The sequence below is a fragment of the Eptatretus burgeri genome, chromosome 5, assembly GCF_056783735.1.
Source record: "Eptatretus burgeri isolate ZD-2024b chromosome 5, Ebu_testis_v1, whole genome shotgun sequence".
NCBI lineage: Eukaryota > Metazoa > Chordata > Myxini > Myxiniformes > Myxinidae > Eptatretus > Eptatretus burgeri.
This window is the reverse complement of record NC_140965.1, coordinates 121,860,937-121,883,796: the sequence shown is the minus strand read 5'-3', so window position 1 is coordinate 121,883,796 and position 22,860 is coordinate 121,860,937. Positions and strand designations below refer to the sequence as shown.

The window sequence follows — 22,860 nt, the reverse complement described above, 5'->3', positions numbered from 1 at the left end:
AGAGCAAGTTACCACGAGCCCCGGCAAAGTAATGAAATAGGAGATAATGCACCACATCACGAGGTGGGAATGCTCAGGCGGAGCATCACACGGAGGTACATGCTACACATACAGACCTTTACACAGTAGGTTAGGGCCTTCTCCTTACGCATCTATTCTCCTCTCTCCCTCTCTATATCAACCCCTCTATCCCATCTCCTTTGGACGCACAAAGGGCATCATTGCTGACTCGCAATCCCATTTTCCTCTGGCATGACACCACACCCCCTCACATTGCATGACACCATACCTCTCACTGCCACACCTTAGACACAACCAGTATTCCTCCCATCTACCTCTCCCTAAGCATTCTGGGTTGCGTTGGTCTGCCGACCATGCCAGGTGTTGGGAGGTCGTTTATACTCACCTGCTTTCTTTCTCTCTGGCTGTCTAATATCTATAGTGTGCGTGTGTGCGCGTGTGCGCGTGTGCGCGTGTGCGCGTGTGCGCGTGTGCGCGTGTGTGCGTGTGCGCGTGTGTGCGTGTGTGTGTGTGTGTGTGTGTGTGTGTGTGTGTGTGTGTGTGTGTGTGTGTATGTTGGTGCCTGTCCGAGCATAAATTAAGATTGCAGAAGATATAACGGGATAACTCGGCTCTGTGTCTGCTTTTGTAAGATAGCTTGTCTTTTACCGCACCCAACAAATTCCTTGCTATCCCCTGATGTACATAAAAATAAATCCCATTTCATGTGCCACATACTTTTCCTCACCTGATTGTAAATAAATGCTTTGTTTTAAAATGTTCCCAGCTCGTTTTCGTGTTTTCTTCCATTGGTCCAGCATGGTTCGCACCCTCGTTTAGCCTGGATGTTATTTCCCAATGATCTATTTCCGAGCCGGTACGTGCTTGGCAGTTCTGCTCGGCTGCATCTGATCTGGTAAGGTGATCTGGTTTGAGCAAGTGCGTACCGAGGGCGTGTCCCCCAGTAATTAGATAAAGTGACCTTTCGGTAAATGCTATTCAATAGATGGAGGACCCTGTCACATGGTCGAGTTATTGGCATTCACGGTCGATCAGCAACCTGCCACGTCATGAAGATATTGTTGTGGTTACCAAATTCGCAAACCACCATTCAGGTCCCTTAGGTGAGATATCTCGGTAAGTACATGTGTAGTTAGGCCCAAACCCGTTGTCTAGTGGGAATACATGTCATTTATGCGTGCTGCGACTCTTCAGGATAGCCGTTTTTCTTTTGCTATCTTTATTTTGGACCAACCGCCATGATTACCACCACAACCACAACATCAACCACAACGCCGCTTCACCACAACCGCCACGACCTTCCCGTCACACCTCGCAACCGTCGCATCGCCACCGTTCTTGCGCCGCTTGTGGGTACCGGTGTTGGACTCGTGCAGGGCGCGCGCCGAACGGCGTGTACAAAATCACGGATTTTGTGCTTCAAAAACGGATCAAAAACGACACACGCCCACTTTTTGCCGTCCAATCGGTGAGCGAGGGGCGATTTGGCCCCGCCTCCAGGGCGTTGGAGGGCGATCGATATATGCAAATTTATGGATCAAAAAGCATTCACGCCCACTTTTTCTCGGGCCAATGGGGAGCGAGGTGAAAGGTCGAAGGGAGGGGGTCAAAGATGAGAGGGCGAAGCCACGGGGCTGATATAAGTGACCGTGTTCGTCAGTCCAGTGAGTAGTAGAGTCGAGAGAGAACAGAGAGTCAAGACTTCGCGGGCGGTGGAGTTGGCAAGAAGGAGCTGGTCGTCGTGTGCGTTGGAGTCGGAACGGAGGGGACGGAGCTGTGGAGAGGCGGCGAGGGCAGACGAGGGGGTGCTCACGTCGTGCAGGGAGCTGCACCCCAGGGAGGCCGACAGCGCGACCTGGCCGAGGTGGAGACGCTCGTCGCGGGACAATAAGAATCCTCTATACCCCGAGCATCAGCAACCCCCTCCTGTTTCCCCCCGCGCTGAGATAGTGCGACCAAGGGGGCCCCTTTCCCACCCCCTACCAGACACTGTCCGCGAGGCCCGCGGAGTTGAGGTACCATCGCCGCTCCGCGTCTCATCACCAGACGGGTAGGCCCGACCCGGTCTCGGCCTCAGGCCCGCCTCATCCTTGAGGGTATTCTTTCCTTGGTTTTGGGTATGTGTTGTCGGCGCCGTCTGTGAAGTAAAATTGTATAAGTGTTGCCGTGTGCTCGGTAGTCGGTATTAGCTCTGCATTGTGTCCTCGCTTTTACATTTGCTTTTTGTGTAAATTGCATTGTGTTTTTCTTCTTTTCTATGTGCTTTTGGTGGAATTGTATATGTGTGCTTTCCGTTCGTCGCGAATAAATGTGCTTTGTGTTGAACTGTTTCCCGCTTCGCTTCGTCATTTCTTTCTTTGAATCCTCATCTTGCTTCACGTAAAGGGTTGGTAGTGGGCTGAATACGCCCGATAATTAATCGAACCGTCGAGGTCGACGAATAACACCGCTCGGTTATCCCGATAGTACGGAACGGGTCGCTTAAGTGGCCCGTGTCCGAAGTCGACCTGCGGCGAGGTGCGATCGCCCGGTCTACCCTCCGCGTGGGTACTTAGGCAGGTCGAAATTGGCGAGCAACCCTATCCCACGCGGGGGCTGATTGGCTCGATCGCGGTGAGACCGAAAGGTCCACCCGTGACTGGTTCCCGGCGTTAGTCCGAGAGGGTCACGACTGGATTGTCCGTCCGGTGGGCGACGTGCCGCGATTCGAGTTACGTGGCCGTCAGCACGCCGGCGGGCGCGAAAACCGCAACAATATTCTTGTGCGACAGCCTGCGATTCCGGAGAGTCTGGTGGGAACCCGTGGTCGGTCATCCCTCGTGGTCTTCGTCCCCCGACCCCGGGTAAAAAAACAAAAAAGCCTTTTTACAGCCATTTTTCCCTGCTGAGCAGTGGTTGGCTTTTTGTGGGCTCCATGTAATCATGGTTCCCTTCTTGAGGCAATGTTTTATGGCCGGATGCCTTTCCTGACACCAACCCTGGTCTCCTCTTCCGACATAACGGGATATGGTACATCAATTCTAACCGGGACATACACTGGGACCAGTACACTGGTACTCATTTTGTCGACCTCGGCAGGAAGACAGGCCGAGTCAACTCCCTGGTGTTAATTCAGTGGCCAACAGGGCTCGAACTCAGGACCCGAGGATCCCAAGCCAGCCACCCTAACCACTAAGCCAACACCAGGCTTCCCCAACCCCGGGTCTGCAACAATATTTAACCAAGAGACATAAAAAATATTTAACATGCAGTTATAAAAGGGAAGTACGAACTTTAATGCTATTCTTCACGTTTCAGATCATTACTCGCATACTGATGTCGGTGCCCTTTCATTTGTCCTCACTGTCTGATGAGTCCTGCTGGTCAAATCAGTCATACCAAATATCAGTCATCATACCATGCTGAGGAGTCATCATCACTGCAAAGTTAAAGTCAACTTACATGCTTCTGTACAATTCAGGCCATTACTGATGCATGAGCAATCGGTTGGTCGACAAGAGCGAGCACATTTGCACGACATCAAACTGAGAACAACTTCATGAGCGAGGGATCCTGTCATCCATTGAATAACAAGTCTGCCATCTTCCCTTGTTGTCCCCATCCATTTTCTTGACTGGGGTTCGGAATATCTGGTGAATTGAGTAAACTCCATCACCATATGACCACCTGGTAGTTAGATTGATGTGTGTGCTGTAGAATCGTATCTTCACGCCTGCTCCTATTCTAGTTTCGAAGAAACAGACATAACACTACGTTTGGAAATCTGGAAGTGTCGAGTTTGACAAAGTACCTCTTCCCATGTGTGTACATCCATCCATCTCTGCAGTGCTTGCCTTTGACAATATTGACAGGCAAGATAAAGTCCGAAGTGGAGCAGGAACCTCACATTGTGCCTCCACGAAAGATAACAAGCACACAATAAAAGGCACCAGGAGCATAACTGCCAATATATGATATTGGGAAAAAGAACAGTCCACCCATAATCGTACCACCCAACCTGACTGCAACGAATGCAAGTGCAGCACTGACAGTACGTCAATGGAATTTTTTGTGGGTCTTGGTGCACGTGTATAACACATCTGAGAAAACGAGTTCTTGGACAGAATTCAACATTCTAATAAGAGAGCACAAATAAGTTATGGCAGAAGCGATAGGATACCTGCCTACAATTAACAAACCAGCAACTGAATTGTCAACCAACCAGGAAACCTTGCAACAGTCCATTTCTATCCAGTCATTTCTACATCTTGAGAGCATTGTAGTTGTTTTGGATCAGGCACTGTATGCAAAGGCAACAGAAATTGCATGAAAACATCCAGAAAGGTAAATACCGGCAGCCCAGAGGGTTTTGATCATACGAACGAGGTACCAATATCTGAGTACAGGGGGTTTTAGGGAGTAACCTGACATATGCAGGTATGGATTTCTGCCGGGCACCACCCGCTGCATGTGGCCCCTGGGGACCCTCAAAGTGGCCCTTAAAATAGGCGAGATCAAACATTGGAGGTACCAGTTAAAACCAGGTTTAAATGAACAAGTACATCCCCCAGAGTGTAGAATGGCCCATGCAAGAAAAATTGTCCGCTGCATAAGGGCCGCAAGAAGCCCAAAAAGGGTCCAAAATTTTGGGCGAGATCAAACATTGGAGGTACCACTTAAAACCAGGTTTAAATGAACAAGTACATCCCCCAGAGTGTAGAATGGCCCATGCAAGAAACTTTGTCTGCTGTATAAGGGTCGCCAGAAGCCCCTTAAGTTGGCCCTTTCAAAGAATTTGAGCTCAATCAAACTTTGAAGGTACCAGATAAAACCTAGTTTAAATGAACGAGGACATAACCCAGAATGTAGAATGACCCATGCAAAAAACTTTGTCTGCTGCATCAGGGCCAACAGAAGCCCCTGAAGTTGGCCCTTTCGAAGAATTTGAGCTAGATCAAACATAAGGTTTAAATGAAAAAGTATTTCACCGGGTATACAATGGCCCTGCCACCCCTCTCCCCAATAATGAATGAGGCGCCCAAAATTCCAAAATATTTTGCAATTTTTTCTTGTTTTGGCTCATCGGACAGCCGCAGCCTCTTAGCTCATGCACTAACCCCCTCCCCAGTAGCCTCAAGTCACGTACCAGGCATATGCATGCATGAAGCGCGCATACGCTTATCTACCTGTGTGAGGCTCGCAGGAGCGTCCACGTCGAGCAGCCAGGACACGAAACGACTTTCGCTTTTTGGGTCACTCACACACGAGCGGCTGACAGCAACAGTAGCATGAGTACAGGTCATCTGAGTGAGTATTTTTCTTCATCCATTGTTCTTCATCCGGGGGGGGGGCATAGGGGTGTGTGGGGGGGGGTGGACACCGTACATTCACATCAGTCGCTTTTAACATCCACACATGAACACTCGGTGGGTGGGGTAGGGTGGATGTGGGTGTGTGGGGTGAGTGTGTGTGGGGGGTGGTGTGTGGTGTAGACACCGTACATTCACGTCAGTCACTTTTAACATCCACACATGAACACTATGGGGTTGTGTGGGGGGAGGGGGTAGGTTTGGGTGAGGTGTGGTTAGGTGTGGTGTGGACACCGTACAAACTGTTGGGTAGAAACAGACCAATCCTATACCTCGATCAATTCATCACCCTGTCAGAATGCATTTCAAACATCAGAATCGACCATTTTCATTGCGAATGCAAGATGTCTCCTGTGAGTCAGAACTAGAAACGGACTATAGTCCCATGGCTGGCATGAAGACTCGCTATACCTGAGTGCTATGAGATTCAGGTCATCCACTGTTATCTCTTACTTGAACGTACGAGATGCTTGATGTTTTTTTAATAGTTTACAATTCTTTCAGAGGGCTTGTGCAGATCTGACAAGAATGGATCATTAAAATTTCGATGTTGTACCGCTCCAGGTATGTCCCAAGATGCATGCCACTAAGTTGGTTCACTTGTACGAATTAATCGATCCCACTAACCCAGGCGTAGTTGTAATAGACCTATAAGGCATTGAAATATTGTAGCCTACACGTACATCCTTCACATCAGAAATGTTTGCTCTGCTCAAGCCTTATGTTTTCATTCTGTTTTAGGTAACAGACAGGCATACTGCGCGCAGTGATGGCAACCATGTTATCCGTGAAGCATCTCATCAGGTCTGTATCATTTTGCAAGTGGACTTGGCTTATTCATTTCCTTTAAAATTCAACCACAAAAATTGCTGTAGATGTATAGTAGCTGCCTACTAATGTTTTCATTCTGTTTTAGGTAACAGACAGGCCTACCCTGGGCAGTGATGGCAACCATGTTGGTCGTGAAGCATCTCATCAGGTCTGTATCATTTGCAAGTCAAAAAGCCACCGTGACCCACTGAAAGTGTTCAATGACAGAACGTGGGCTTCATTCAAGAGGGCAGTTATCACCACCACCTCTTATCTTCCCCCATCCAAATCCTCGATCTTTTCTTCCCCCGATAATCCACCCAAGCCCACTTCCTTCATTTCTCCTACTTTCCTTCCTGAAAGTCCCTGAAATGTCCATCTTCTCTTCGCCATGTTCCCCGTCCCATCCCCATCCCTCTCCCTTCCACAGTTCACCTAATGTGTCTGTTCCCCACTGTTTTGTCCCTTCCACTCCCACCCCTCTTGTCTCATGCCTCCTTGCTGTGAGTTGTGTGTAAGCTCTCATACGAGCCTTGACCAAGGTATACAAAAAAAAAAAAAAAAAAAAAAGTTGAATGCAGACTTTCACTTAAGTCTGATCGATACAGAGATATTACAACAGAAGTTAATCTGCAGCAAGAGAAGGGTAATGCAGTGTTCCATACTAAATGTCACAAAAATTACACTGCTGTGAAAAGACCGTCATCAACTTCCGAGAGCGAACCTCCCTCTAAAAAACCCGAGACACGACGCAGAAGCTTGCTGCCGCCATCTGATATGAAGGGTTTGTTGAGGGGCTCATGCCTCTTCTGTCCTGTATTGCGGAAGACCATAAACCAGAAGGTAGAGCCGTTGACAGAGTGCCTTACAAAAGACGGGTGTGATGCCATATTTGCAGCAGCTCCAAGATTCAAGAAGTAGCAATGAGCGGGTCAGAGCTTTAGTTAGAAGTGGGATTGATGTGATTGCGAAAGAAGCTCAGTACGATAAGTCATGCCATCGTGAATATTTCAAGGAGGCTGAGGGTGCTGTACCAAAAAATGCAAAAATCAAACAGGCAGTTGCATTTCAAGACATTCAACACTATTTCGGCACTAATCGAGAAAGAGGTGATTGAGAATCGTCGGCCAATGCTTGCAACTTCAATTCTCGAACTCTATAAAGCAGAATATCGAAGTGTAGGAGGACTATAGTTTACGGTATAGAAGTAGACGGTATAGAAGGTTACGCGGTACAGGCTTTAATGAACAAAATCAAAGAGAAATTCGGGGAGAAAATTGCCACATCCATTTACGACCATCGGAAGGGAAATTTCATGTTCAGTTCTGGTATGTCTGATGATGATGCAAGAGCAAGCATACGCAATGATGATGAGAAGCACCTCCACATGATATGCACTGCAGCACTTCATCTTCGCGCTGTAATACAGGCGATGCCCAAGTGGAAAACACCGACTCCAACATCTGTAGAGACACTCAAGGCATGTTCACCTGATCTCCCAGAAGAAGTGTTGCTGTTTTGCAGAACACTCCTTTGTGGCCTTCATGAGCCTTCTGGTGATAACAGAGAAACTGTTCAGAGAAAGGTAATGGCGACATCATCAAATGCAGTTTATAATGCATCAAGGGATTCAGTGAGGCCTTGGAAGCACATAGTGCTTGGGTTATGACTGGGGACTTTAACCGGCACAAAACTGATCCTGCATATCCTGAACCGGCTGGGAAACTGCCTCAGTAATGATGAGGTCAAGGTGTTAGAGACAGCGTGTGCATTTTCGGCTGAGGAGAACGAACGAGATGCACCTGATGGTGTAGAACTAAATCCCAACCGTGGCACAGGGCTGGCATGGGATAACTATGACGTGAACATGGAAACCATCGATGGGAAAGACACCCTGCATGCCACCGCTGGAATTTGAACCCGGACCTCTGGATTGTGGGTCAACCGACTAACCCACCACGCTACGAGGCTTTTGTGGTACTAGTCTGGCTCCCAAGCATACATAAAGGTTAACCTTTTGCATGTCGATTTTTATCACAAGAAGGAATACAATAAAAAGGTAGGGGTTTTGTCATTATTTTTATCAACCTAGAATACAGTTCAGAGCCTTTACGTTTGACCTCCACATAGTCTCCCGAAAGGCCAACATTTGGGGTGTCTGATAGGGCCAATGCAGTGGACAATTTGTCTGGCATGGGGCATTCTATACTCAGTGGAGTCAGTGCTGGATTAACCATTAGGCAGACAAGGCATGTGCCTTAGGGCCAGCCAAAAAATTTTGTATTGTATAGCCACAATTTTGCAAATTGTATAGAGGGATTAAATAAACTATTTTCTTTTCACATTAAATATTTGTCTCTTTTTATATTAAATATTTTGTTATTGAATCAGTTCATCTTTTGTCTGGGGTCCATTTCCATGAGCCTGAGATCGAATTTAAAATTTTCAGGCCATTCTCTAAAATTTCAAAAATGTGCCTTTGGGCCAGCCGAGGCTTAATACGGCACTGGGTGGAGTGTACTTGTTCATTTAAACCTGGTTTTAAGTGGTACTGCCAATGTTTGATCTTGCTCAAGTTCTTCGAAAGGGCCAACTTAAGGGGTTTCTGGTAGGCTCAACGCAGCGGACAAAGTTTCTTGCATGGGTCATTCTACACTCTGGGGGATGCACTTGTTCATTTAAACCTGGTTTTAACTGGTACCTCCAATGTTTGATCTCGTCCAAATTTTTGGACCCTTTTTGGGCTTCTGGCGACCTTTATGCAGTGGACAATTTTTCTTGCATGGGCCATTCTACACTCTGGGGGATGTACTTGTTCATTTAAACCTGGTTTTAACTGGTACCTCCAATGTTTGATCTAGCCTATTTTAAGGGCCACTTTGAGGGTCCCCAGGGGCCACATGCAGCGGGTGGTGCCCGGCAGAAATCCATACCTGCATATGTCAGGTTACTCCCTAAAACCCCCTGTACTTAGATATTGGTACCTCGTTCATATGATCAAAACCCTCTGGGCTGCCGGTCGAGTATGGGGGAATCATGTTGATGAGCTTCAACAGAACATTTGTCACATCACACACGATTCTGCTGTCATGAACAAATCCTGCCAGACGATTCTTCGCATGTTTCTTGCTTATGCGAATGTTTAATGACACGACAAAGGTAAACTTGCAGCATTTTGGATGACATACGGTGGGGAGAACAATAATTTGATACACTGCCGATTTTTCAGGTTTTCCCACTTACATCTGAATGATCCAGGAGGAATGGGAGAAGGTCCTGTGGTCTGATGAGACCAAAATAGAGCTTTTTGGTTTAAACTCCACTCGCCGTGTTTGGAGGAAGAAGAAGGATGAGTACAACCCCAAGAACACCATTCCAACCGTGAAGCATGGAGGTGGAAACATCATTCTTTGGGGATGCTTTTCTGCAAAGGGGACAGGACGACTGCACCATATTGAGGGGAGGATGGATGGGGCCATGTATCGCGAGATCTTGGCCAACAACCTCCTTCACTCAACAAGAGCATTGAAGATGGGGTGTGGCTGGGTCGTCCAGCATGACAACGACCCGAAAAACACAGCCAGGGCAACTAAAGAGTGGGTCCGCAAGAAGAATCTCAAGGTCCTGGAGTGGCCGAGCCAGTCTCCAGACCTGAACCCAATAGAAAATCTTTGGAGGGAGCTGAAAGTTTGTGTTGCCCAGCGACAGCCCCGAAACCTGAGGGATCTGGAGAAGATCTGTATGGAGGAGTGGGCCAAAATCCCTGCTGCAGTTTGTGCAAACCTGGTTAAGAACTACAGGAAACGTCTGATCTCTGCAATTGCAAACAAAGGTTTCTGTACCAAATATTAAGTTCTGTTTTTCTGATGTATCAAATGCTTATTTCAGGAAATAAAATGCAAATTAATTCTTTAAAAATCATACAATGTGATTTTCACGATTTTTGTTTTAAATTCCGTCTTTCACAGTTGAAGTGTACCTATGATAAAAAAATTATAGACCTCTACGTGCTTTGTAAGTGGGAAAACTTGCAAAATCGGCAGTATATCAAATTCTTGTTCTCCCCACTTTACACGGAGATGATTGATATTCTACATGGAGTGCTGCATGCTGACAGAGAGATGCACTGGTCTCTCCATCTTTCATGCATCCGAGGCATGATACCTTGCTGTTTTGCCATGGACAAATCAAACTATGCAAGGTATCTTCCTGTCTATTACACTCAGATGTGATGGCTGCACGAGATTTGTTCAGGATTGCATGACCACTTTCTCAATGGTGGATTTTCTGTTCAGCTGAGGAATGGAAATCAATTGGCTTGAATTGCTGTGGACCAGACCACTGAAGAGACTGTAAACAATATCATACAGACTGCAGGAGGGACCCGTGGCTTCAGTATCAAACCAGGCACAGTGTCCTGCTACTATCTCACAGCTGAATATCGGGCAGGAGCACCGAGGCAACTACGGCAGATCTCGAACCAAGCTCCTCGGATCATCAGGCATTTATAAAGACTTTGAGAAGACTCGCATAAAAAGGGACGAATCCGATGTTCAATCAATGGCTGATCTCTTGGATAAAAATTGGTCAATCCTTTTGGAAAAGAACTAGCTGATCTAGTGAGCTTTTCCACTGCGGCAGTGCCATCCCCAGAGGTATCCACTGACCTGATGGTCGCACATGAAAAGAGGAGATGCCGACACAAACTCCCAAGTGCATCGGCTGAAGAAGGACAAATGTTTCCACGACCCAAACAAGAAGTTAAAAGTGAAAAACTTCAATACAATGAAGAGTTCATCAATCCAAGGAATAACAAAATAAATCATCATGAAAGCTGACCGACGGTTGTTTGGGAACATGGCTCGAATTGCTCAAAGCAGAAAATTGGAAATGCGTGATGTCCCGACTCATCCTCGCGGACCTTTACTGTGGACATTAGCAAACGGTGATGGTACTATGAAGATAACAAATAAGGTTATTTTATCAAACACCTTCAGAGCAGTCTTACGAGCAGAGGATGTCCATCATCCACATGCTCCACTCATCGATGCCATGGGACTCATGCATAAACTGCTTGGTGAGAAGTGAACATTCAGTGAACTTTGACTACGTGTTCTCACAAATGCTCCATACTGGCCAAGGAAGTGACAGAATTGTAAACTTGATATTTGATGTATACAATGAACATTTAATTGAATCTGCTGAACACATTCAACATGGTTCCGAAAAAGGCAGAGCATTCAACAATATAATGCCAGGTCACAAGTGCCATTGGAGAAGCCGCCTCCAATGGCATTATTTCTCTCATGCACAGATAGCAAGAACAAGTTGACTGCTTTTCTCACAGAGAGCTGGAAGGAGGAGAAGATCAGGGCAAAGCTTGGAAACAAAAGCATGCTTCAAGTTAACTGCAGATGGTTGGCAAAAAATTGATGACCTCCAATCCAGCCCAGAAGAGGCAGATACACGCATCCTGTTACATGCCAAAAACATTGCAGGAAACTTCTTGGCACTTGTTTGCATTGCAGAGGACACAGATGTCTTCATCATTTGCTTTGGAATGAGCAAAGATGTGAACAGCAAAATATTCAGACATGGATCCAAATAATCTGTTAGGCTTGTCGACATCACAAAACTTGCTGATGCACTGGGTAGTGATGGGTGGGCAGCATTGATAGGATTTCATCCGTGGACAGGAAGCGACACCCTCAGTGCATTTTCTGGGCGAGGAAAGATGAAGGCTTTGAAAATCCAACTGCATGATCTGAAGTTCATAGACATATTCACATCACCTGTAATGAGCTGGAACATTTCCAATGACGTGTTCTGGATCATCCAGGAGTTCGTTTGTCAACTTTACTGTTGCAACACTAAAGTCACTATAGTTGATGAACTCAGATACCCAATGTTCTGCAGCACATGGGGAGAGCTCAAATCAGCACAGCTTCAACCATATGAGGACATGCTCTTCCAGCACACACGCCAATCTAACTACCAGGCGGCCATATAGCAACAGAGTTTTGTCAATTGCCAGATATTCCTAACCACAGTCAAGGGCAAGGATGGACAAGTGAAGATGGCAACCTTGTTATTCAGTGGATGACAGGATCCCCTGCTCTCGAAGTTGTTTTCATTATCTTGCCAAAACGAAGTTTTTTCAAGATATGTTAGTCAGCTTGTATGTTTTTTATTTTTTATTCTTTTTGTTTGTTTGTTTGTCTGTAATCACGTATCGATCACTCTGCAGAGCACAGTTATCATTGGAAATTTTTGTAACTTCGCATATCAGTCCTATGGAGGTCCCTTTCAGCGCATAAAATTTTCAAGGTCAAGGTCAAAGGTCAAGGTCACTGTCACAAATCAGGGGAGTCGACGAAACCCTTATTTTTTTTGAGTAATTTTGATCAGATAGTCTTCAAACTTCATGGGAATATAGTTCATGGTCTGGCGCTCAGCTGATTAATTTTTGGTGGTGATCGGCCTTGACCTTCATGGTTAGCGCTGGAGGTCGAAAGTTTTTGACCCCAAGGTCAAATTTTGAAATCTTAGGTACCATATCGTGTAATACTTCAAATTGAACACCGCGATGAGTGCTTTCTAGATATGTCAAGCTTGAGACATTATGACGTCATTTGGTGACGTCATGAGGCAAACGCATATTTTTCATGGTTACTCTGTAGAACGATTCTCATTGGAATCTCTCGTAGGCAGATATTCCTCAAGGAGTCGCTCCTGGTGGATAGCAGCTCTGTTCACCTCAGTGTGACCTTAAAGAAGTCACACGTGGTCACCTTTTGGCAAGATATGGGTCACCCTGCGGGTGACATCTTTTTTTGATGTTGTGCAAGTGTGTTCACTCGTCGGCCAACTGTTCATGCATCATCAAGGGCCTGAAATGTACAGCAGCATGCAAGTTGGCCACTTGTGCCAACATGGCCAGTGATAATGAGGAGCTGGAGTATGACCAGCAGGACTCATCAGACAGTGATGACGAATGAAAGAATACCTATAACAGTATGCGAGTAATTATCTGAAACGTGAAGAACAGCGTGAAGGCTTGTACTTCCCTTTTATATCTGCATGTTAAATATTTCTTATACAGTAATATCTTGACATTCGAGTTTAATTCGTTCTGTGACCGAGCTCGTAACTCAGTTTGTTCGTATATCAAAACAATTTTCCCAATTGAAATTAATTAAAATACCATGAATCAGTTCCAGCCCCCCAAAAAACACCCTAATTTCGTTATGTCGTTTTAAAAATGAGAAATGTATTTATAGATAATAAATAATTAATACAAAACATAATACAAAGATAATAAAATAGAATATAAATAAATAAACTGGTTTTATAAAGTGTATTTACGTTGGAGATGAGACAACGTCGGCTTATGGAAGATTCTGGTGGAGGTGGCGGTGGAGGTGGCGGCAGTGGTGGAGGAGATAGGCGGAGGAGATTTGAAGGTCTCATCACACTTTATCACTAAACGTAATTGATACAATTTTTTTTATTCACTTTATCGCTAAACTTAATTGCGACAATTTCTTTTTACATTTTATTTTTTTATTCCCTTTGCCGTTACACTTAATTGCAACAATTTTTTTTTTCATTTGTTTTTTTACTTCACTTATCGCTAAACTTGAATGCTACATTATTATTTTTTACTTACACTTAATCTTCGTCGGTGATGTTTTCAACTTCATCAGTGATGTTTGCATCTTTTTCATTGATTTTTTTGCTTTTTCGACACGCTTTTTTGACTCTGATCGCAGGGCGTTTCAATAAAAAAAACCTATCCATGGTGGTTTGTTTCTTCTTCCCTTCAGAATTTTTCTGAAGTGCGTTAGGCAAGAGTTATTACACAACGCCAACGCACGACCAGTTGCCACTTTTCTGGATGCTTCTTTTCTATAAATTCTGAAATTTTCTCCCACATTCCCAACATCTCCTTTGTAGAGATATCCTCCTCCTCCTCCTCCTCCTCCTCCTCCTCCTCCTCCATCTAAACTGCACTTCCCCCAATTTCCTCCAAAACCTCTGTATGCTGCAACTCCTGTAGCTCCTTTAACTGCTCCGTAGACAGTTCCTCGGAGTGCTCCTCGACGAGCTCGTTTACATCTCCTTCATCCACCTCCAGGCCCATGGACTTTCCGAGGCTCACAATGTCCTCTATCACTTCCGCTTCATGTTCAAAGCCTTCGAAGTCCTTTTCGGACACAGCCTCAGGCCACAGCTTCTTCCATGCAAAGTTCAAGGTCCTCCTTGTAACATCTTGCCAAGCCATATCGATAAATCTGAGGCATATCACGATGTTATAATGCTTCTTCCAGAACTCTCGAAGGGTGAGGTTTGTGTTCTCCATTACATCAAAGCAGCGGGAGAAAACGTGCTTCGTGAAGAGCTTCTTGAAATTAGCAATCACCTGCTGGTCCATGGGCTGGAGGAGAGGGGCGGTGTTAGGTGGAAGGTAGAGAACATTAATAAAAGAGAACTCTTCGAGGATGTCGTCTTCGAGGTTCAGTGGGTGAGTAGGAGCATTGGCAGGGGTAAGTTATTTTCAAGGAGGTACATTGTAACGGAAGGACCAAAGACCAGGTTTACCCAATCAACGAAGAACCGTCTCGTGACCCACGCCTTCGGGTTTGGCCTCCACATAACCTGCAGTTTTTATTTTAAAATTTTGTGGGACTTAAAAGGATCGGGGATTTTCTGAATGGTATACGAGCAGTGGCTTAATCTTGCAGTCACCACTGGCACTAGTGCACAATGTGATGGTTAACCTATCTTTCATGGGTTTGTGGCATGGCATTTTCTTCTCCTCTGCTGTTATACATAACAAGTCCTCTTTGGCATATTCCAAAATAACCCTGTCTCGTCACAGTTGAAGACTTGCTGGGGGACGTATCCTTCGGCCTCTATCAATTCAGCGAAACTTTTCAGGTAATCTTCGGCTGCCTTCGTATCAGAGCTCGCTGCATCACCATGCCTCACGACGGAGTGAATGCCAGACCTCTTCTTAAAGTTGTTGAACCAGCCCCGACTGGCTTTAAACGACTCTTGTGATGCCACGTCCGTTGAAGTGCCTGGTGTCTGCTTCAACAAGTCACCGTGAATGACTCGTGCCTTCTCGCAAATGATAGCCTCCGTCATGGTATCTCCTTCGAGCTCCTTCTTGGCTGGCGTCATAGCCTCCAACGAATCCTTCTGCTTGAGAATAGCACATATCGTTGAAGTACTATGTTCAAACTCCCTCTCCAACACACACTCCACGTTCATGTTTTGCAATGATTTCATGCTTCATTTCAAGCGACATTATTCGTTTCTTCTTAGCACTGTCCTTTACAGTTACTTTATTAGGACTCATGGTTTAGTTACAACAAAGAAATTTGGCAAAATAACTGCACCAATGAAAAAACAAGAGCTTAACACAATGCAGATTACTACGGTACGACCGAACTCAATGAGATAACCAAGAGAACTGAACGAGTGAGTGGCGGGAGATGAGTGAAAAGGCAGGAGATGCGGGTGTTCGCTTGCTTGGCTGCGCGCGTCTCAAAGCTCGCTCCATTCCTAACACAAAGCAAAAAAATCGTCCGAGCAACGGCTCGTAACTCAGAATACTCGTAAGTTAGTGCATTCGTACGTCAAGGTATTACTGTATCTGCATGTTAAATATTTCTTATATCTACATGTTAAATAAGTTAAATATTATAAATATTTCAGTAAGCATGATGATGCCAGATGTTGAAAATTTTGTGCGAGAAAAATTCAAATTCTGACCTATTTTCTCAAATATTTCAGAATCCAATGGATCAATATTTTCAAAAGTTATACTGGCATGTGCCAAATTTTATCCTGAACATGTCTTGTTAAGGGTTGTATATGCCTCAGAACAGCCATTGCAAAGTTATAGTCAATTTTCATAAATATGATCAAATGAGGCAGCCATTTTCCAAGATGGCTGCCAAAAAGGTGTTTTGCTACTCTTTCGAGATGTCGGCCATAACATTATTTTTTTTTATTTACTACAAACATCAACCTACCTGCAAAATACAGTGGCTTTTAGTCCCCCTTCATGGTGGTCAACTCCAAAATATCGATGGCTGGCTCATGGACTATTGACCTTGATGTTCTTCTTGAAGCCACCAAAAGCCAATATAAAGTGTATATTGGGATATGGGATCAGGCAGTGCTGCCACCATCCTGCAGTCAAAAGGTAACCACGAGGCCAATAACTCCAGAGCTTTTCAATGTCCAATACACCCTGAAACTACCGCCGAGAAAAGCTCACCCAGCCGGGCAGTGCCGGAGATCCCCTGCTCGTATTAACTCATTCATATATTTAAACTACAAAGTAGATGACTGTATTTAACTTGAATCCAAGCATATTTCAATTCATTTGATCTGAACTAACTTTTTTGTGTGGACTCTGAAGACAGGACAAACTGCTTTCCATTATTTGTGAGCACAGCTAGCTCCATGATGCAGCACCTACAACAATCATGTGGATGTAAACTATTCCGTAGTTTATCTTGCAAGAGTAGGCATTTGTTTTGAGGCAAATTATATGGGTGGAGAGTTTCCTGATACAAGGGCGGAGGGAGCGACGCTGATATTGATGGAGCGGCAGAAAAAAAATGGATTATTTTTATTATTACAGGTTGTCCAGATAGCAGGTAAAAGGTTTGATGTAATCGACTTTATATTATAGAGCATTCCAGTATTTATCTATTTTGGTATTGATCCTATTCATAAAGAGAAAAAAAACTTCCACCGTCATCATCTTCGGTATCGAGTTTCCACCTCGTAAATCATAGGGTTTATAATGTGTTCCTAATGTCCTCAGGAAGGCCTTGTTTGAATACTCAAAATTAAAACGTTATATTGTTATCCCAGGTGGTCTCAATTACTTTCTGGCTGAGTCGCCGTGAACTCTAATGCTGTATCAACACAGCGTAGACGCTGTAGGGGGAATAAATAGAATGTGGATATTAAATGTAATGAGATGTAGAAATGTGGACTGCCCAATTTGGAAGTCAAAAACAAAACTACAAACAAAGCATTTCGATGATTAGATGACATAATTAGGGAATACATGGGAAGTGATTATAATCGCATGTGTGATAGATCAATGCTATCATCTGTGCAGAAATTAGTGTCCCAAGAGGCGGCAATTGTACCAAACGTCTCCCATCGGTGTACACCTTATCCCATTGATGTCCTTTTTATAAGACAGTACGACTCACAATGTAACAACCAACTGGTACCAGAGCAGACTTTTACTAAGATTAGTCTTTGCATGATGGTCACCTGAACAATAGTGAGTTGAGGGTTGTATATGCCAAAGCACCTGCAAGCTTGGCACGGGGCACATTCACACGACCGTGATCTTTTCACGAAATTATTTAATTTTATCTTTCAATACCTGACCAATAAATGGGTTTCTTGTGCTCGAACAATCAGCTGGAAGAGCTGCAAATTCAGCAGCTTAATAGTCGGAAATAAGCCTTCGAGTATAAATCCTATTTCATCCTTTGGCACTACGTCCATTTCGAGTAACTTTGCATGAGCATTCCTTTCGTAAGCCATGAACAATCTATCATCCTTTGATGGCAACAAAAATAAATTTTAAGCCACTAAACTCAAGTCAAGTGGATTTATTGAATTTGTTTTGTCCTTACAACACTGATTCTCAAATTTCGGTCCCAATGGAGTCCTTGCCCTGTCACATACTCATGCAGAACTCAAAAAGTTTCAGCACCAGTTAGATTTTGTGGCAGTTCTTCACGGCAAAGTGAATCTTCATATAGGCAAGGCACATGTAAACAATAAGAACAGCAGCACTAGAAATGTCAGTCGACACATCGAACTGCATCGCAAACCAGCCCGACACTTTCACTCTCTCAATCAATTGTGATTCACCGTCTTCGGCAATATCGGAAATTGCACATGAGACTATCATTTGATAAAGGAATGCAGCTAAATTCCTTGGCAGGTGTCTGACCAAAGACTGAATGACAGGCATCTAATATTGAAGGCATTGTTAAGCCCTCACCTATTGTAAATGATGATTTGCATTTGGCAATGCAATGGGACAGTAGATAAGACACTTAAATACACCTTCATTTGTCGTTGTTGCGGTATGTTGTCGGTGTTGTTGAGGCTCCACTTCATCTCATTTCCTTTGGAAAAATTTCACTGGCTTTTCCTTTAACTTAGAGTGTATGGTCTCAAGGTGATAAATCATTTTGATAGGTTTCATAGCCTCGTTGCTCAAACTCGCGCGCGCGCACACACACACACACACACACACACACACACACACACACACACACACACACACACACACACACACACACACACACACACACACACACACACACACACACACACACACACACACACACACACACACACACACACGCACACACACACACACACACAGGTTTGGGGCATTCTTCTTCCCCCCATGGAATAAAACCATATTTTATATATGTGGAAGCCTGGCGTTGGATTAATGGTTAAGGCAGCTGGCTTAGGATCTTTGGGCCCTGAGTTTGAGCCACTGTCACCCATTGAACTAACACTACATGGGTTGACTTGGTAATAAGCCGTTCATGTATCCTGCGTTGGAGTAGCAATCTGTCCAGGACTGTACTCCTTCGCCAAATGAAACATGTAGAAATGCAAAAAAAAAATTTTTTTTCTATAACAATTTTTTTTTGGGGGGGGGGGGGGGCAAAGTCCAAAATCGAATGGCTCGCCAAATGAGCCTCGGCAGCTCCATGCACCTCACAGCGAGAAAGGAATTATTCATAAATGTGGGATCGTATTTTCTGTTGAAGGCCATCGCTTCCTCGTCTTTTCCAACTTTTCTTCTCTTTCATTACATTGCTCATCTCATCTCATGCCTCATGCCTGTTATGTTTCCAGAAACTTTTACCAGTTCCCAAAAATGATCCAATTGTACGACCTTTAACATACAGTATGTTCAGATTAAAATATTTGTTTCACTTGCTGGTTTGCACTCACGTTTACTTCAGTTGAAAATTGTGCATCAACGACGAGTCGAATAATTGATTAACGTCAACAATTTCCACAAAACAACAGTAGTGGTGTTTTCATGCAAACAAACTGCACTCCGTGCACGTGTTGCTACACCTGCGTGAAAAAAGCTGCACGACGTGTCACGTATTGCGAGCTGTTTAGGATTTTGTGAAATTCCACACCATACACATTAATTAAATCGAAGAAGTCTGTCTTTTTTTTCCTTTATTAACCCTTTGAACCCAAGCGGTCAGTCGACCGGCTGCTATTTCAAACCTCCATCAACCCGAGCAGCCAGTTCACCGACCGCCATGTGTTTTTTTTGTTGTTTTTTTTTAATACGTGATCAAGAGTCTATGATTCAACATATAATTTATTGAAAAATAAAAATAATAATCATGATTTCAAAAAAACAGATTTACATGCAGAAAACTGAAATCAAACTCATTTCTATTTTTCACTGATTTTCCTCCAGCGAGTCAAAATTTCAAGAGGTTAAATATATATATACATATATATACATATATATACATATATATACATATATACACATATATACACATATATATACATATATATACATATATATACATATATATACACATATATACACATATATATACATACATATATATACACATATATATATATACATATATATACACATATATATACACATATATATACATATATATACATATATATACACATATACACATATACACATATACACATATACACATATACACATATACACATATACACATATACACATATACACATATACACATATACACATATATACATATATACATATATACATATATACATATATACATATATACATATATACATATATACATATATACATATATACATATATACATATATACATATACATATATACATATATACATATACATATATACATATACATATATATATATATATATATATATATACAAATATCCCTGTGTCGTAAGAGACGACCAGGGTTGCGTCAGGAAGGGCATCCGGCGTAAAACATGTGCCAAATTACTATGCGGATCATACGGATGATCCGCTGTGGCGACCCCTACGGGAGCAGCCGAAAGAAGAAGAAGAAGATATATATATATATATATATATATATATATATATATATATATATATATATATATATATATATATATATATATATATATATATATATATATATATATATATATATATATATATATACACATACATACATATATACATACATGAGAAACGCCATATTTTGTTCCCGTTTTGCGACGTTAAATCAAATCTTATCCTCCTGAAAATTGGCAAGTATTTAATTTACTATCGGGAAGGTGGCTTGATGTACTTTTCATTATGAACTAACTCTTATCTATTGTGAATTTTGGGGAGGACACACCGCATGCTCTAAAGAAGGAAGTAAAACAGTTACCACTTTCATTGAATAAGAAAGTAAAACTGCCTCCCACGTTCATTAACCTCCGCCATCGAAGATCGGAGGTTACCGTTTTCACCCCTATGTTTGTTTGTTTGTTTGTGAACAGTATTACGGAAGAACTCCGACGGATTTTGACGAAACTTCGTGGGGGGGGGGTTAGGTATGGTCCAAGGATCATGCCATTCGATTTTGGACTTTGCCCCCCCCCCCAAAAAAAAATTGTTATAGAAAAATTTTTTTTTTTTTTTTTGCATTTCTACATGTTCAAGTGATTTCCAACCCCCTCCCCCACCAAAAAAAAATTGTTAGAGAAAAAAATTTTGCAACATTTTTTTCAACAAAATTGATTTCTTTTTTTTGCATTTCTAAATGTTTCAAGTAATTTCCAACCCCCCCTCCCCCCCAAAAAAAAAAATGTTAGAGAAAAGAACTATAACTGTCAGCACTGTTGACATCATATTTAATGAATAAGATATAAGGTTCTCTTGAGTGACCCAGCAGTATTGGCGTCGGAGGTTTTGCACTCTTCCGAGTGCTCCCCCTCTAGTTGAAAATTGTGATTATGGACGGAAAAATGTTTCTTTTATCGATGGAATGAGCAATGAACTTTCCTCGCATTCATTCAGGTGAGTAATTTTTTTTTATCCTTTCCTGACTTGCACTTCATAATCATCCCCTACGCACCTTTATTTGAGGACAACAGAATAAAAAAGCCAAAACGAAAAAGCCAAAACTAAAAAAAAAGATTGCTATCGAGCTTGCCTTCCTTTTAGCCTTATCCTTAAAGCCAGCAAGCTACTGTTCAACAGTGCAAAACATTTAAACAGTGAAACAACGATGCAGATTTACATAACACTTAAACAGTGCAAAAAAGATGCAGGTTCGGTTTGCTCTTGATTTGAACAGCCAACAGTGCAAAAAGACAGTGTTGTATTCGGTAGTTTTGCAGGTTTGCATTTGAAAAGTAGAATGAAAGATGCAGGTGGTTTGCTTAGCAGCATACTTTTCTGATTCAATCACTCTCGACCTGTAATCAACTTCAAATTGTCTAATTGACTCAAATTATACTGCCATACTCAAATTGTCAAGCGAAGATTTTTTTTCTTTATCCACTGACTCACAACTCAGTCATCAGTCACTACTGAGCAAAAATTGTACATCTACCCACCCTGTTTGGTGGAGTCTTCCTGCTCCAAATAAAGTAAAATAAAAGTAAAGTTATTCACTCATCAAGTGAGATTGTACCTGAAAATCAGTTTGTGAGCTTGGAAGATCTTACTACATTCCGGTTAGTCACTTTTAAGTACTTGGAAACCCCACTTCAGTACTTGGAAGACCCACTGCAGTACGTTGCAATCCGACTTTGCAATTCCACTGCAGCACTTGAAAATTCAACTGCAGCACTTAGCAATTCAACTGCAACACTTGGTACTCCTGTTGCAGAACTTGGAATTCCCACTGCAGCACTGGGAAATCCCACTGCAGCACTGGTAATTCTCCCTCATTCAGGCCATACACGTGCATGAAAAGGCCATGCACCCAAAATAATCTGGGGGGGCTATATATTCGAAGAACTAAAATCCGTTGATTGAAACGCACATTACTAATCACTTTTATACGTTTCCAGGTGGTAACATGCCGAGAACACCGAAACGAAGAAGAATTTCCCAGCGATTACCAGAAGTCCGTGCACAAAGGAACGCAAGACGACAGCTGCAGTTGCCAGCGGTCCCACGAAGGAACGCAAGATGATAGCTGCAGTTGCCAGCGGTCCCACAAGCCTACATAACACAAATGATGAAAATGTGTTCTTCCTGAAAACAGATATTGGAGAAATGGAAATAGCATGTAACTACTGTGAGGCAAAATAACTCGCTGGCGAGGCACCAGGATTTTGCTGTGCAAGTGGAAAAATCCAATTGGATTTATTCCCAACGCCACCTCAATATCTGCTGTCACTGCTCAACGGAACAAATTATGATTCCAACCATTTCCTTCAGAACGTACGTCTTTATAATAGCGCATTTCAAACGACGAGCTTTGGCTGCACTAGACAGATTCATGGATGGGATCCCAATTTTACTGTCCAAGGTCAAGGGTGTCACAAAATTGGAAGTCTCCATCCGCAAGACAATTCGCCTCGACAGTTTCTGCAAATTTATTTCATCGACAGCAGACGAGCCAAACATGAAG

The 22,860-nt window shown here is 43.2% G+C and overlaps 1 protein-coding gene and 1 pseudogene across 2 annotated transcripts in view; one reads left to right on the top strand and one right to left on the bottom strand.

Annotated features, from left to right (window-relative positions):
* Positions 1-22,860, bottom strand: part of LOC147027257 (A disintegrin and metalloproteinase with thrombospondin motifs 3-like) — a 399,233-nt gene that overhangs the window by 309,923 nt on the left and 66,450 nt on the right. The window lies entirely within an intron of this gene.
* Positions 5,714-7,861, top strand: LOC147027258 (uncharacterized; annotated as a pseudogene).